The following is a 12,144-nucleotide window of genomic DNA, read 5'->3' as shown; positions in this document are numbered from 1 at the left end:
GGCCTGTAGTCCTAGCTACTCAGGAGGCCGAGGTGGGACAGTCGCTCAAACCCAGGAGCTCAAGGGTGCAGTGAGCTATGATTGTGCCACTGTACTCCAGCCAGGCTGACAGAACGAGATCCTGTTGCTGCAAAAAACTGACTAAATGTGTGAATGAAGGAATGAATGTGTTCACTGTTCCCTGAGGAGGGTCTGCAAAAGCCAGTACATGTCCTTCCACCCCCTTTCCTCCCTGTTTACTGGGTGCCTCTCATTGTCTCCCAAGCCTCTGCAGACACATCCCAAGGAACAGTGCTGCTGAAGGACCAGTTCTGTTCCTTGTGATGGTGGAAAGAAATGGGATTTGGGCCAGGCACGGTGGCACACACCTGTAATCCCAACACTTTAGGAGGCTGAGGCAGGAGGATTGCTTGAGGCCAGGAGTTTGAGGCCAGCCTGGGAAACATAGTAAGACCCCCATCTCTACAAAAAACAAAGATTAGCCAGGTGTGGTGGTGCATGCCTGTAATCCCAGCTGCTCGGGAAGCTGAGGCAGGAGGATAGCTTGAACCCAGAAGGTTGAGGCTGCAGTGAGCCATGATCACGCCAGTGCACTCCAGCCTGGGTGACAGAGTGAGACCCTGTCTCTAAAAAATTAAAAAAAAAAAGAGGCCGGGCACAGTGGCTCATGCCTGTAATCCCAGCACTTTGGGAGGCCGAGGCGGGTGGATCATGAGGGTCAGGAGTTTGAGACCAGCCTGGACAATATGGTGAAACCCGTCTCTACTAAAAATACAAAAATTAGCCAGGCTTGGTGGCACACACCTGTAAGCCAAGCTACTTGGGAGGCTGAGGCAGGAGAATCCTTCAACCCAGGAGGCGGAGGTTGCAGTGAGCCAAGATCACGCCACTGCACTCCAGCCTGGGTGACAGAGCAAGACTCCATCTCAGAAAAAAATAAAAATTAAAAATAAATAAATAAATAAGAGAAATGGGATTTGGAGTGAGGCCAACCCAGTCTCAGTACCGACTCTACCACTTACCAGCTGTACATGTGCCTTATTTTCTCCATTTGCAAAGTGCAGAAAACAGGACCAAGCTTGCAGGGTTGCTGTGAGACATCACCTGCCAGCCTGACACGTGGTAGGCAGTCATTAGATCAGGGTCTTCCTCCCTCTTTCCCAGAGCCCCCACCTAAGCTCCCTCCCCTCTGGAACCTTGGGACACACACACCCCTGTAATCTGAAATAGCAGCTGCTACTTCCCTGACCCACCTCTGACCCCCAAGGTTGCCCTGTCCTCTATCCCCCCACAGAGTAGTGCCAGGCACAGAACAGATGCTCCAAAGATATGAAAAGAATGAAGGAATGAACGAAGCAGCCGCCACCGCAGTTTCTCGTGGGGCGTGTTCCCCCAGAGGCCACGAGCCTCTTTTTTTTTTTTTTTTTGAGACAGATTCTCACTCTGTCACCCAGGCTGGAGTGCAGTGGTGTGATCTCGGCTCACTGCAACCTCCGCCTCTGCCTCCTGGGTTCAAGTGATTCTCCTGCTTCAGCCTCCCAAGTATCTGGGACTACAGGCACACACCACCATGCATGGCTAATTTTTGTATTTTTAGTAGAGACGGGGTTTCAACATGTTGGCCAGGCTGGTCTGGAACACCTGGCCTCAGGTGATCTGCCCGCCTCAGCCTCCCAAAATGCTGGATTACAGGCGTGAGCCACGGCGCCTGGCCTGGGCCTGGATTCTTGTACATGGCATTAGGGCACCCCTGTGAGTTGCCCCAAGGATCACATGTGCACGACTGTGTCATCTGAGCAAACTCCCCCAAAGGGTGTCTGCATTCCCCACAGCCATTGCTGGTGCTAACAGGACAAGTTCCAAAAAAGAAAAGCTTTTAAAAATGTTTTATTGATTTATGTTTGATTTTTGGTAGAGATGGGGTCTTGCTATGTTGCCCAGGCTTGAACTCCTGGCCTCAAGTGATTCCCCTCCCCCGCCGCACCTCAGCCTCCCAAAGTTCTGGGATTACAGGTGCGAGCCACAGTGCCCAGCCCGAAATCACTTTCTAAATTTGCCCTTTTCATCATGTTTTCCTCTTGTAAACGTTTTATGTCACGTGTACCCTGAGGCCCCCCTGACAGCCCTCCTTGGGCCCCCTCTGCAGCCTCTTGTGTTATATGTGATCGGAGCACCCCCAGAGCTTCGTCATCCGTGACGAACACCCGCCCTCTCTCCAGTGGGAATCATCAGCTGATGAATAAGGGCTGATTTCTTCTCAAATGATCACCACCCCCAATTCATTACATTCCAAAGACTGAGCTCAGAATGGCTTATCTGATGCTTCGTGCGGTTGTGCTTTTTTGGAACGCCGTTCATTGAGGACGCAGGTTCTCTCCCGTGTGATGCTCTTGGGCGCAAGCTGTGACGTGGGTTCCACGCTATTCTGTGCCACGTCCTCCCCTGTGATTTTCGCATCTCCGATAACTGCTCGCCTCCGTCTGAGGATTTTCCTCCGCTGGTGCCATTCATTGGGAGTCTCTCTAGTATGAATTATGAGATGAATGGAAATTTTCCCTCATTCATAATATTCAAAGCTTTCCTCTGCCCTATGAATTCTTTGATATTCTTCCAGAATCCTGACCAAATGTTTTCCCATGTGTATCGGGCCAGTAGAGTTTAGGCTTAGAGTCTGCAATTTCCCCAAAGTGGTAACTTTTTTTTTTTTTTAAGAGATGGGGTCTTGCTCTGTTGCCCAGGCTGGAATGCAGTGGCATGATTATAATTCACTGCAGCCTTGACCTCCTGGGCTCAAGTGATCCTCCCATCTCAGCTTTCTGAGTAGCTGGGACTACAGGCACACATCACCATACATGGCTAATTTTTTTTTTTTTTTTGAGACGGAGTCTTGCTCTGTCTCCCGGGCTGGAGTGCAGTGGCGTGAACTCGGCTCACTACAACCTCCACCTCCCGGGTTCAAGCGATTCTCCTCCTGCTTCAGCCTCCCAAGTAGCTGGGACTACAGGTGCGTACCACTATGCCCAGGTAATTTTTTGTATGTTTAGTAGAGATGGGGTTTCACCATGTTAGCCAGGATGGTCTCAATCTCCTGACCTCAAGATCCACCCGCCTTGGCCTCCCAAAATGCTGGGATTACAGGTGTCAGCCACCGCGCCCGGCCCCACTGAGGAATTTTAAAATTCCATTTGCTGGAAGAACCAGCCCGTTTTCTGTCTGTTACGTGGCTATCTTGAAATAGTCCTGCCTGGAATTGCTTGAACCTGGGAGATGGAGGTTGCAGTGAGCTGAGATCGTGCCACTGCACTCCAGCCTGGGTGATAGAGCGAGACTCCGTCTCAAAAAAAAAAAAAAAGAAAGAAAGAAAGGAAAAAGAATAAGAAAGAAATAGTCCTACCTCCACAGTCCCTTCTTCAGCCTGTCAAAGCCAAAAAGTTTCCCAAGATCCTAAGTCTAGTAGGCAAGAAACACTTCCAATCCCTATTAAAGCCATGTTCATGAGGGAACTCAAGCTTTCTACCCACAGGCACTGGAATTTCTGCTGTGGGAACTGGGGGACATTCTCGAGCCATGGAAGCCTTGAGGCTGTTCGGACTCAAGAATGTGATGATGCCCTCAGTTTCGTGAGTCTTGTATTCTGGTTTATTTCTGCTCCACTATGTCTGAGGCCTCCTGTTCTCGGAGCAGCTATTGGGGCTGAAATGTCCAAAGTGGCTTTTGCAGTCACGTGACTGGTGCCTCATGTTCTTCCACTTGGTCTCTCTTCCCAACAGAGCAGCCTTGTTGTCTAGTACAGTTATTGGGCTCTGAGAACCCTCTATGGATGCCCTAGGCCATTGCGCCATCATCTCTATGGCAACCCTCTATGGATGCCCTAGGCCATTGCACCATCACCTGTGCTACCCCTGGCCCCTCCATGGAAACCGCTGCCCAGGCAGCTGTGTGACACCATGTGACCCTGCCTCTCTTCCACCCCCCAAGCCCCCAAATATACAGTTCACTGGACCAGGATCCCATATAGGCTGGCCAACGATTTTTGAAGTCATCTGGCTCAAAAATGTAGGGAAGTCACCCAGGCCAGCCAATTCCCTTTTGGAAACTGGGGCGGAAAAAGCAGACAGTAGAATTAGTAAGCCACAAGATGTCCTGAGGACAAGTAGGGCCTGGTCGGACCAGTGTGCTGGCCGAAATTACACTGGAGAAGAAACTTGGCCGTCGAAGCAAAACCAAAATCAGCTATACTATGGAGAAAATCCCCTCATTGTGGAGGGAAAATGAGCTTGGCTTTGGCAAGAGGATAAAGGAGGAGAGGGTGACAACAGAGTTGGGACTCCACAAAAGGCCGAGACAAGCCAACCCGGGCTGCCTCCTGCCTGTGGGTGTCACTGTTGCCAGTTTGCCACTCGTTCCCTTGGCTGTCAGTTGGCTTAAAAGTGGGCAGATGACTTAGCTGTGCTGGTGAAACATATGGGGATTCCCGGCCCATGCAGCATGCCGTCCCACTTGCCAGGAGAGGTGGCTCACGCTTGTAATCCCAGCACTTTGGGAGGCCGAGGTGGGCGGATCACCTGAGGCCGGGAGTTCGAGATCAGCCTGGCTGACATGGTGAAACCCCGTCTCTACTAAATATACAAAATTAGCTGGGCATGGTGGCACATGACTGTAATCCCAGCTACTCAGGAGGATGAGGCTGGAGAATCACTTGAACCTCGGAGGCGGAGGTGCAGTGAGCCGGGATGGCGCCACTGCACTCTAGCCTGAGTGACAGAGTAACACTCCGTCTCCAAAAAACAAAAACAAACAAAAAAACAACAAAAATTAGCTGGGCGCAGTGGCAGGTGCCTGTAATCCCAGCTACTTGGGTGGCTGAGGCAGGAGAATCACTTGAACCTGGGCAGCAGAGGTTGCAGTGAGCTGAGATCACGCCACTACATTCCAGCCTGGGCAATAGAGTGAGACGTTGTCTCAACAACAACAACAACAACAACAAAAGTATGGGGAGATGGCTGGGATCTGGACCATCTTGAGACCATGAGGCAACAAGACCAAGGGGAAAAGCACACACACTAAGGATGGCAGAGCCTACGTCCTCTATGAGAGCGTTGAGCCACCATACCTATCCTGGAACCCCCACTTCCAGTCTCTGATCTGTAAGTCACGTGTCTTTATTTTCTAGGCAGATTTCTGCTACTTGCAGCCTAAAGCATCCCTCACCCCTTCTCAGAAACCCGTGGCTCTTGCTATAACTCCCAGTGGAAAATCAACCTAAGTTTAGACATTAGAAATTGAATTATTGCTTATATGGAAGGAATAAGAATCAGGATTGGTCCTTGCCTACAGAGGAATCCCAGCTCTGAGTCCTAACCCCAAGGCCTAGGGGACACAGACAAGGAAAGAAAGAGATATCTGGGAAAGTTCCAGACATCTTCTTTTTTTTTTTTTTTTTTTGTCTCACTGTCGCCTAGGCTGGAGTGCAATGGCACAATCTTGGCTTACTGCAACCTCCGCCTCCCGGGTTCAAGTGATTCTCCTGCCTCGGTCTCCTGAGCAGCTGGGATTACAGGCAGGCATGCACCATCACACCCAGCTAATTTTTGTATTTTTAGTAGAGACGGAGTTTCACCATGTTGGTCAGGCTGGTCTTGAACTCCTCGTGATCCACCTGCCTCAGCCTCCCAAAATGCTGGGATTTCAGGCATCAGCCACCGTGCCTGGCCTCTTTCTGGCTTCTCTAAGCAGAGCGAGGAGCCAGAAATCTGCAAAACCTAACTCACCTCTATTAAGAACTCAATGAGAGAGTTACTGTAGGGAGAGGCAAGGATGTATTTTGGAAGACTTAGAATGCTGGTCCAAGGACAAGGAACGAGGCTGGTAGGAGAGAAGCAATCAGTTGATGAGGACTAGAGAAAGCTTTCTTCTGGTCCGACTTTCGCCAAACAACGTGTTTTGTGTGTGTGTGTGTGTGTGTGTGTGTGTGTGTGTGTGTGTGTTGCTTCAACACAAGACATATGCCTGATTCTTCCCTTATGAAATGAGAAGCTGAATGCAAGAGCTCTAGCCCGTCCTCTTTAAATCTCTGTTTTTGAAAATATAAAACAAAGATAAACTGGCATCCTCCTAATGTATCTTTGAAATACACATTACTGGCCGGGCGCGGTGGCTCACGCCTGTAATCCCAGCACTTTGGGAGGCCTACGTGGGCGGATCACGAGGTCAGGAGATCAAGACCATCCTGGCTAACACGGTGAAACGCTGTCTCTACTAAAAATACAAAAAATTAGCCGAGCGTGGTGGCGGGCGCCTGTAGTCCCAGCTACTGGGGAGGCTGAGGCAGGAGAATGGCGTGAACCCAGGAGGTGGAGCTTGCGGGGAGCCAAGATCGTGCCACTGCACTCCAGCCTGGGTGACAGAGCGAGACTCTGTCTCAAAAAAAAAAAAAGAAATAAATACACATTACTTCATTTTACTCAGACCTGGAGAAAAAGCACCCCCAGCCCCATTTTCCCATCTCCAAATAATCTTCAGCATTTGTAGAGATGTGGCCCCTGGAAGTTCATCAGATATATGGGGCCCACACACGCGTGTGTTGCGATGATATTAGAATTTGCAACTGCCAGATTCTGGCACCAAACCCAGCACCTCTCAATACTGTCCTTCTGCACCCCACATATTGTATGATTTTTTGTTTTTTTGTTTTTTTTTTTGAGATGGAGTCTCGCTCTGTTGCCCAGGCTGGAGTGCAGAGGCATGATCTCGGCTCACCACAACCTCCGCCTCCTGGGTTCAAGAGATTCTCCTGCCTCAGCCTCCTGAGTAGCTGGGACTACGGGCATGTGCCACCATGCCCGGCTAATTTTTGTATTTTTAGTAGAGACAGGGTTTCACTATGTTGGCCAGGCTGGTCTCGAGCTCCTGACCCCGTGATCCACCCGCTTCAGCCTCCCAAAGTGCTGGGATTACAGGCATGAGCCACCACACCCGGCTTGTATGACGTTTTGAAGGGCAAAGCCAATGCACCATTGATGTTTGCCTGTTGCTTCATTCACTCAATAGAGACATAAGGAATGAAAGCTTTGATTGCGGTGAAAGAAGTAAAAAAGTTTAAACCCCTACTTTAATGGGATTAATGCTTTAACGTGAATATTAATAAACCCTGAACTCCTCCAGCACGTTTCTCTATATATCACTGAGGATTCTGTGAAATCCAATAAGGAAAAAAACTGGAAGACTTTTTCCCCTTCTTCGTCATCAAGGTTTTTCTCGGGGATGAATTGGCCTGATTAGTGCCTGAAAGTTCTCCCACGATCTGTCCAAGCTCATTCCTTTTTTTGTGTGAATTCTCCAATGATGAAAAAGCTAAGCTTGTCCCCAAGTGATTTTCCACACTAATTATACTCCCGAGGCTTCTCTCCAGTGTGGATGATCTCACATTCCGTATTCTCCACGCTTCCCCGAGTTTTCCGTCTTCATTACGTATGACCATTTTAAGTCCCAACCGAATTAGCTGATATTGTCTAAGTATGGAACTCTGATTGAAGGTTCTTCCTCATCCATTATACTCACAAGGCCTCTCTCTGCTACAAAATCCCAGATGTCTGATTAGCTCTGGGCACCATCTCAAAGCATTTTTACATCCATTACGCACATATGATTTTCCTCCATTGTGAATTCTCCGATGTTGAATGAGCTGTACTTTCCCGAAAGCTCTTTGCACGTTTCTGCATTGATAGAGTCTTTGTTGCATCTGAATTAGCTGATGCTGCATTGGAATGTTGACAATGCCTCCCCCATCCCCAGGGATTCTCTCCAAAATAAACGTTACAGTGTTCAATAGCATGGAAGCCCCAGGGAAAATTGCCTATATAAATGACAAAGATGTTCTCTGTGATACAAACACTGTAATATTGAATAAATTCTAAATTCTGTTGCACAACTTGGCCATATCTTATTTGGAGTTTCTCTCACTTCTAAAACATGTAAATGGGATCATGGATTTTTTCTGTATTTGTGGCACTCAATGGGATGGGGTCCCTAAAATGGTTCTCCACAATGTCCCCATATTTGTAATGGCCCAAGGGATTCTTCCTGACCGCCACACAAACAAAGTCCACTCAAGACCATGGCATTAAAGAGTTTCATTGATGCGAAGCCAGCTATGCCATGCGGGAGGTGGAGATGTTATTCAAATCAATCTTGCCAATGGCTTGGAGATTAGGGATTTTTCCAAGATAGTTTGGTGGGCAGGGGCTAGGGTAGGGGGCCTGTTGATTGGTTGGATGGAGGAGATGAAATCACAGGGAATTAAAGCTGTCCTCTTGGGCTGAGTCAGATCCTGGGTGGGGGCCACAAGACTGGTTGGCAGGTGGGGACGTCTAGTTGTCAGAAATGCAAAAATTTGAAAAGCATTTTTTCTTTTTCTTTGAGATGCAGTTTCGCTCTTGTTGCCCAGGCTGGAGTGCAATGGCGCGATCTCGGCTCACCACAATGTCCGCCTCCTGGGTTCAAGCAATTCTCCTGCCTCAGCCTTCCCAAGTAGTTGGGATTACAGGCATGCACCACCGTGCCCGGTTAATTTTGTATTTTTAGTAGAGACAGGGTTTCTCCGTGTTGGTCAGGTTGGTCTCAAACTCCCGGCCTCAGGTGATCCACCTGCCTCAGCCTCCCAAAGTGCGGGGATTGCAGGCGTGAGCCACTGCGCCCAGTCCTGAAAAGCATTTTTTTTCTAAATATACATACAGATTTTCCCTATTAATCAGATTTTTATTTTCTATATTTATTTATTTATTTATTATTATTTTGAGACAGTCTTGCTCTGTCACCCAGGCTGGAGTGCAATGGTGTGATGTCAGCTCACTGCAAACCCCACCTCCCGGGTTGTTCAAGCGATTCTCCTGCCTCAGCCTCCTGAGTAGCTCGGATTATAGGCACCCGCCACCATGCCCGGCTAATTTTTGTATTTTTAGTAAAGATGGGGTTTCACCATGTTCGTCAGGCTGGTCTCGAACTCTTGACCTCAGGAGATCCGCCCGCCTCAGCCCCCTAAAGTGCTGGGATTACAGGCGTGAGCCACTGTTCCCAGCCTACTCTGATTTTTCAAAATGCTGTGGTAAAAACAAGATAGATATGTTAGAGTTAATAGTCACTTAGAGATTGAAAAATGTCTTCAAGAGGGGTTAAGTGTTGTCAGTTGTGTCTGCATGGCCAAGAACTTAGATAAAATGAAAAAGGATGAAGGAAAAATCATGTAACATAATCACAAAAGGTTGTGTTCACAATGATGTCGGGGATCTCACGAAGGTTCCTTAATATAGATAACATTTTAACAATAGCCCTATTTTAAGTAGTCATCTTTTTTCTCTACAATGTATTCCTGGAACTGCTTTGTTAAAAAGTCATATTTTCTCTTAATAATTACTCATATCCTGCAGCAGCATCGAATTCTAATTATAATAAACACATCATAAAAGCAAAAACATGGCCAGGCGTGGTGGTTCACGCCTATAATCCCAGCACTTTGGGAGGCCGAGGCGGGAGGATCATCTGAGGTCAGGAGTTGAAGACCAGCCTGACCAATATGGCGAAACCCTGTCTCTACTAAAAATCCAAAAATTAGCCAGGCATAGTGGCACTCTCCTGTAGTCCCAGTTACTTGGGAGGCTGAAGCAGGAGAATCGCTTGAACCGGGAGGCGGAGGTTGCAGTGAGCCGAGATCATGCCACTGCACTCCAGCCTGGGCAACAAGAGCGAAGCTCCGTCTCAAAAAAAAAAAAAAAAAAAGGCAAAAACATAACAATAGGGTAGTCTTTAGTAATATACAAGGGTCATACTATGCTTGGAGTCATATGACTTTGGATATAGATGTGTAACAAGAGTGGTTATTTTACGGGCTTCAATGTACTCTGAAGTCCACACAAAACACAAACTATTCTGCTATTCTGTCCGGTCTAAAAATAGCCCTATGAAAAAAATATATAACATTAACAATGTGCTTCCCTTTTTAGAATTCTGGAGAATCATGAGGAAATTATGTATAAGATCTAGGGCTCTTTTCAAAATAAGCTTTTCAGAGAATACTGAAATAATCCTTTCTCTTTCTTCAGATAAATCTCCCTGAAAGAAACAGAAATACGCCAAGTAATCCCATTGATCTTTTTCTTTTCTTTCTTTCTTTCTGGTTTTTTTTTTTTTTTTTTTTTTTGAGATGCTAGTCTTGCTCTGTCGCCTAGGCTGGAGTGCAGTGGTACGATCTCGGCTCACTGCAACCTCTGCCTCCCAGGTTCAAGCAATTCTCCTGCCTCAGCTTCCCGAGTAGCTGGAATTACAGGCATTCACCACCAAACCTGGCTAATTTTTGTATTTTTAGTGGAGACGGGGTTTCACCATGTTGGCCAGGCTGGTCTCAACCTCCTGACCTCAGGTGATCCACCCACCTCTGCCTTCTAAAGTCCTGGGATTACAGACGTGAGCCACCGTGCCCAGTCCCAGTTTCGGTTCTTTTTGTTGTTGTTGTTCTTTTTTTTTGCTCTCGTTGCCCAGGCTGGAGTGCAATGGTACGACCTTGGCTTACCACAACCTCCACCTCCCAGGTTGAAGCAATTCTCCTGCCTCAGCCTCCCGAGTAGCTGGGATTACAGGTGCGCACCACCACGCCCAGCTAATTTTGCATTTTTACTAGAGACGGGGTTTCGCCATGTTGGCCAGGCTGGTCTCGAACTCTTGACCTCAAATGATCCATCCACCTCAGCCTCCCAAAGTGCAGGGATTGCAGGCATGAGCCACCGTGACCGGCTAGTTTGAGTGCTTTCTATCAATCCACCTTTGTCTACTGACTCTTCCTCACCTTCATATTGTTACTGAGTCCATCCAGTGAGTTTTAAATTTTTGTTGTTGTATTTTTGTTTTAAAATATCCATTTGAGGGTAGGTGCTGTGAATCACGCCTGTAATCCCAGCACTCTGGGAGGCCGAGGCGGTCGAATCACTTCAATTCAGGAGTTTGCCACCAGCGTCGGTGACATGGCAAGACCCTGTCTCTACAAAAAATACAAAAATTGTGCTTGCTTTGGCAGCACATATACTAAAATTGGAACGATACAGAGATTAGCATGGCCCCAGCGCAAGGATGACACACAGATTCGTGATGCATTCCATATTCTTGCTATAGTCCGCTGCCCGTTACCTCGCTTTGCTTCCCTTCCCCGTATCCTGCCATAACGTCACAGGGCCCGTGACGTCATAGCCTTCCCATGTCCGTCTCCCGTTGCACCATTGAGGTTGGCGATTGGAGAACAATCTCGCCATCCCCACTCAGGCGTGGCGCCTTGCCACCTGCCGCTGTAGCCCTCATAAAACAATAAATAAAAATAAAAATACAAAACTTAGCCAGGCATGGCGGTACACGCCTTTAGTCCCAGCTACTCGGGAGGCTGGAGGTGGGAGGATCACTTGAGTCCGGGAGGCAGACGCTGCAATGAGCTGAGATCATGTCACTCCACACCAGCCTGGGCAACAGAGTGAGACTCTGTCTTTAAAAAAGAGGGCCAGGCGAGGTGGTGCATGCCTGTACTCCCAGCTACTTGGGAGGCTGAGGTAGGAGAATCGCTTGAACCTGGGAGGCGGAGATTGCAGTAAGCCGAGATCCGTGCCATGGCACTCTAGCCTGGGCAACAAGAGTGAAACTACATCTCAAAACCTCAAAACAAAACAAAACAAAACAAAAAAACAAGGCCAGGTGCGATGGCTCATGCCTGTAATCGCAGCACTTTGGGAGGCCGAGGTGGGTGGATCATCTGAGGTCAGGAGTTCAAGACCAGCCTGGGCAATATGGTGAAACGCTGTCTCTACTAAAAATACTAAAATTAGCCGGGTGTGGTGGCGGGCGCCTGTAAACCCAGGTACTCGGGAGGCCAAGGCACTAGAATCGCTTCAGGAAGGTGGAGGTTGCAGTGAGCTAAAATTGCACCATTGTATTCCAGCCTGGGTGACAGAGCGAGACTCCATCTCAAAAAAAAAAAAAAAACCCAAAAAACTGATAAAAGGATAGTAAGGATACCAAGCAACTCTACCCATATAAATCCAACAAGCTGGAAGAAATGGACCAATTCCTTGAAAACTACAAAGTACCAAAAAACACTCAATATGAAACATA

General features: G+C 48.0%; 1 non-coding gene across 1 annotated transcript; it reads left to right on the top strand.

Annotated features, from left to right (window-relative positions):
• The first annotated feature begins 11,049 nt into the window (after positions 1-11,049).
• On the top strand, positions 11,050-11,153 carry LOC129398430 (U6 spliceosomal RNA). The gene has a single exon (XR_008626253.1). It is a non-coding gene; the product is annotated as a U6 spliceosomal RNA (small nuclear RNA).
• The last annotated feature ends 991 nt before the right edge of the window (positions 11,154-12,144 follow it).

The sequence above is a fragment of the Pan paniscus genome, chromosome 6 (assembly GCF_029289425.2).
Source record: "Pan paniscus chromosome 6, NHGRI_mPanPan1-v2.0_pri, whole genome shotgun sequence".
Taxonomy (NCBI): Eukaryota; Metazoa; Chordata; class Mammalia; order Primates; family Hominidae; genus Pan; species Pan paniscus.
Note: the sequence above shows the minus strand (reverse complement) of the source record. Positions and strands in the feature narration are given on the sequence as shown.